The following is a 5242-nucleotide window of genomic DNA, read 5'->3' as shown; positions in this document are numbered from 1 at the left end:
CAGAAGCACTTTGCTCGCAGATTGAGTTACTTTACTTTTTTTCGTACTTCGAAACCAGCATGTTCCCACTCCATGGAGGCCTGCTTGGTTTCGGGCGTGTAGTTGTACGCCCACGACTCATCACTATTGATGATTCCTTTCAGAAAGTTATGCCTTTCTGTAGCGTAACGCGTTAGGTGATCCTAGCTTGTCATCATTCACTGGCCGTTGTGATTTTCTGTCAGTTTCTTAGGCACCCAGCGAGCACAAACTTTACGGAATTACAACATGTCATGAACAATGTCGTATACCACACCAATACGAAATGTTAAGCTTTGCAGGTGCACACGCCGGTCGTTCAAAATTGCTGCCTTGATGAGGTGGATATTCTGCGGCGTTTAAGCTGTTACCGGCCGCCCGGAGTGTGTCTCATCACTAAGGTTCTCACGGCTTTCTTCAAAGAATGCACACCACCTGAAGACATTGCTATGGTCCATACAATCGTCCCCGTACACGCCACGCATATCCCTGTGAATTTCACTCAGTGTATGTCTTTGGCTCACAAAAATCTAACCAAACCTCGCTGCTGTTCACACGTGGACGACAGTAATATGCGCGCCATGTTTTTCTCGTAGTTCAGGCTTCTCTCACTAGAGCCGCAAACGAGAACAAAATACCCTCTTTAGCGAAAACTTCAAACTCTCTCGTCGTGCAGTTTCACCATTCCAGCTGCAATACCTGGGAAGAAAAAAAATATTGTGCGTTACTTTCCGATCTGCCCTCGTATTACGTAGAACAAAGAATAACGCATTCTCTAATGCGATACTACATAATGTATTTTCTATTGCGACACTTATTTTCAATTGTTTACAGTACGATCGCATTTGTGCCCGCAAATTTGTTTGTAAGTCTATAGTAAAATAAATATAAGGAATATCATAGGTTTCCCTTTTAGTCTGAAAATTCTACTACTCCCCTCTATTGATCTAGTCATGTCTTTGACACTTGTGGTCCAAGGTTCGAAATTTTGAGCTCCTTCCCCTTGGAATACACACTTTAACCTTTAAACCTCCACTGATACAACTGCTGCGTCGGGTCTTTAAACCTCAATAGCTTAGCCACAAATTAAGCTAGGATGATAACTTTAATACTTGTCTTCTTGAAGGACGAAGATTTCGAGCGATATGCATTTTATGTATGTGGGAGGCACCATTGGGGAGGGTAAAGTTTGTTTTTTGCATTAGGTTTTGGGGGACATTTCCCCTTGAGGGTATACTCATAAAAATTGGTATGTGAAGCAATGAAGTAGCCTACTACATGGTTATATCCTGTATGCGTAATTGCTGCTTATATGGGAGGAGGAAGGGGGTCAAAGTTGATCAATTTTCAAGTTTCATTTTTTTAAACGTAAATAACATTTAGAATATTTTCAGGACGGTTCCATATAAGACGAGTTATCTTTTCAATGAATTGGTCTAGAAGCATAATTGTTGTTGCCGTACATGACGTGTGCAGGAAAAGTGGTGTACATATAATGTGGTACGGCGGTGAGGGAAGGGGCGGAGCGAATGTCAAATTCATTGATTTTTTTTCTACACAAATATTTTTTTAAAATTTTTATATCGCTTTGTATTGCAGCAATGACTGCATTTTTTAAAAAAATATTATTGTCACCAGCGTCTTGAAATTGGCCTACATTAGCATCATCGACAGTATATGTTGACTGCAATGGTTGTCATGGCTCCAAAATTATATATATATATATATATTAGAACTTTTTCTTTGTTCGTCTCCTTATACGAACAGGGCGAGAATTGCACAAATGTTACCTCGGTGGAATACGTGTTTTATAAGCTTTCCAACAATGTATCAATCATGACTCTGTAATAATTAGGAGAAGTCTCCATGGCTACGATTTCATTCAAGTCCCTGGTGGCCGTAGAAAGGTTAATCAGAGTGACATGGTAAAATCAGTTTGAGGCAGATATTCTGTTCCAAAATTAATGTCAAACTGTTTTCCCGTGATGCTATTACGAACAATAGACAATGTCTATTTAAATATGGAAGGAAAATTACAGAAAATACCCCTTTAAAAAATCAGAAGACGTGAAACATGTGTTCCCTTACATTTAATGAGAACTGTCCATACTGAGTTTTATCTTCCTACCTTGACGGGTTCGAGAGACACTTTGTTTTCGACACAAAATTTGAAACCTCTCTACACCCGTAGGGCATGTCCTTTAATCAAAGAAACATGAGAAACACTTAGCTCAAGGTAAGTACCATCCAAACTGTTCAACCATTTGCTAGAGATATTACAAACAACAGACGTCATCGCTTTCAACGTGAAAGAAATTATAGGAATGCCCCCTTTCCTTCTCCTTAAAACAGAAATTTTCAATAACACTGAGACCGTGCCCCCACATTTTTAATGAGGAGTTTTTGTACCGAGTTTTATCTTCCTAGTTTGATGGGCTCATGAGATACTGTCTTTTTTACATAAATTTTGAACCCCACCTACCTCCTTAAGACACACTCTTTAATTAAAGGAATATGATTTAAAAAAAAACTAGCTCAAGGTGGAAACTAACTTGTACGTTCAAAATTGTGTTTCAAAGTTTCCAATAAGTTCTCTATGATGTGATGACGAACAACCGGCAACATCGCATTTAATATGAAGAACAAAATGATAGAAAATGCTCCCTTCCCCCCCTCTAAATTTGAATTTTCAAAACGCTGGGATACAAGTCTGCTTATTTTAATGAACAGTTTACATTCCAAGTTTCATATTCCTAACTTGACAGCATCGTGAGAGCCTTTTTTTTAAATATATTGGCCACCATTCCTCTTAGGATACGCATTTTGATCAAGTAATATGATAAAAAGCGAGTTCGAGTTAGATGATAACTATATCCAAAAATTCATTTTAAACGTTCAACTACTTTCCCGTGATGCGATCACAAACAACATTCTTGTCACTTTTCTGCAGAATGGAGTTATTGTCAATAATATAATATTACAGTTTAAGAATATTTAAGTATACAAAGTCTTAACAGGGGCTCGACCCCAACCATCCAACTCTGTGTGCTTCCATAAAATTCAGCATGTTGTAGATACAATTTACGGGAATGACGTTTTCAATTTTGTACATCACAGTCTTAACAATTTTCATATTTATTATAAAAGTATTTTAAATGTACCCTTAAGCACCCTTAATTAGATTATGTTTTTTTTTCGCTGAAATTACCTTCTTAATAGAAAATAATGAACTGTCGTAGTCAGAATCAATTCTCTCTTATTATAAAATATAATTAAAATTTACTGCAATTTTAGGAATTTATTTGAATTATATGTGCTCATTTTAACATATCATTTCCCCTTAAGAATTGCCCTTAAGTTTGGTTACGGGCAAATAATCTGAAATGCTCACTAATTACCTCTATAAAAATTGTTGCGTGAGTACCTTAGGATTCTGAGACATATATTTTTGGATAGAGCACATATTAGTTCCTTAGTAAAATCTTGACCCAACTGCGGTAGGCCCCGTAGTTTTGGAGCTATGGGCCTTTAAAGTTCATTTTTTTTCAAGTTTTCGACAGCCTATAACTCCAAAAGGATGCATTTGTACACCCAGGTTGGACTATACTTTTTGTCTTATCTTAGTGTCAGGAGTCACCTCCCAAACATTGTCGGTGTTGTATTGAAACACCCTGTATAGTTAGGATATCATTGTAAATCCAATTGTCACATCAAAGTGCTAAACATTTGGTACTAGTTTAAATTTATTCATGCCAGAAGTACACATACACTATCAGTGGCGGCGGTTGGACGTTAAAAGTGAGGGGGCAATCCATGATCTGAATATTTGTATATAAATGTTAGTTTTACTGGTTGTTTCTAACACTTTGTTTGACGAAAGGTTGTATAACTAGTAGGATAATATATTTTCAGTTAAAATACCGTATATCGTATATAATAGTTTGTTAAGTAAATTGAGAAGAGCAATGCAAGTAGATACTAGCCCTTTGTACTCTTAAACAACGAAAGTGTAAGAAGAGATTTGATTCCTTGCTCATGAACATCTTAAAATTCTGTCTGGAAAATTGTGTGATCAGATTATTTAATAAATTTGCAAAACAAATAAATAGAAGGGATAATACTAATCATAGTAATGAATAATGATGCTTGTTTTGCAAAAGTTATATTGAAACTAAGGATTAATGAAAAACTTAATATTTAATTCCATACATGTTATTAAATGTATGTTATTACTCTTAGAAAATGAAAGGCAGTAAATACTACAAGCATATGCTACGACATTTAAAGAAATATTTGCGTTTGCAACTTCTCGAAACATGTTCGTTGCCATTAGGTGCAGTTTTCACTTTCTTGGAACACATCAAAACACAACAATAGTTAGAATCAATCCACACTTCAGTTATACAAAATAACCTTAAAACCTAGAATTATGTTCAATTTACTAAATTTAATTGTATATAGGTCTACACTCACACCTTTAAACACAACATTTCACTCGCATATTACACTACAAAACAATGAAAAAGGTAGAAGTTGTTTCTTATCACGCTCTTTTTAATCAATATTCCTTACTTTAGAAAGAAGAAAAGACATTTTAGGAACTGTCAATTTTTGTGCAATTAAATAATTTGTGAAATAGGCACTACTTTTTTTGTATAATGTTATCTCAATTAGTTTCAAAGCGGCTCACTAACATATCGAGCCCCTGTAAGAAGAAGTGAAAGTATGCTGGAATTGTGTTCCAATAGGTTATGTTTTTGGGTTATTTTCTGTGGCAATTAAAACGCAATTCCTGTAGTTTTCTTTAATCCACGGGAAGACAACCAATACGTTTTCACGCAACGGCAAATATTATATGGCCCATTTTTTCTATTAACCAGTAACGCATACAAAATCTTCACATTTCCAAATGAAACTATATACATTAATGGGTTACTTCAAAAAAGAGCAGGGGCAACTGCCCCTCTTTGCTCCCCCCTAATCGCCGCCCATGTACGCACACTTACTACTGAACTTGACTGAGGAAGCGCTTCTCTACAAAACAACAACTGACCGAACCAACCAACAAGACCGAGAAGCAAGAAAGCGATTCACAAGTAAACGACGGACAAGATTCATGTCCCCAAACACTGCCACTCCCAAATAACCGTGGTTGCGAAAGAACCACGAACCCGAAGAACCACGATTCCCGAAGAACCACGACTCGCAAGCCCCAAAGAGTCGT

The sequence above is a fragment of the Thermobia domestica genome, chromosome 17 (genome assembly GCF_964235325.1).
Source record: "Thermobia domestica chromosome 17, izTheDome1.hap1.1, whole genome shotgun sequence".
Taxonomy (NCBI): Eukaryota; Metazoa; Arthropoda; class Insecta; order Zygentoma; family Lepismatidae; genus Thermobia; species Thermobia domestica.
The sequence above is the reverse complement of the archived record's forward strand: the minus strand, read 5'-3'. Positions refer to the sequence as shown.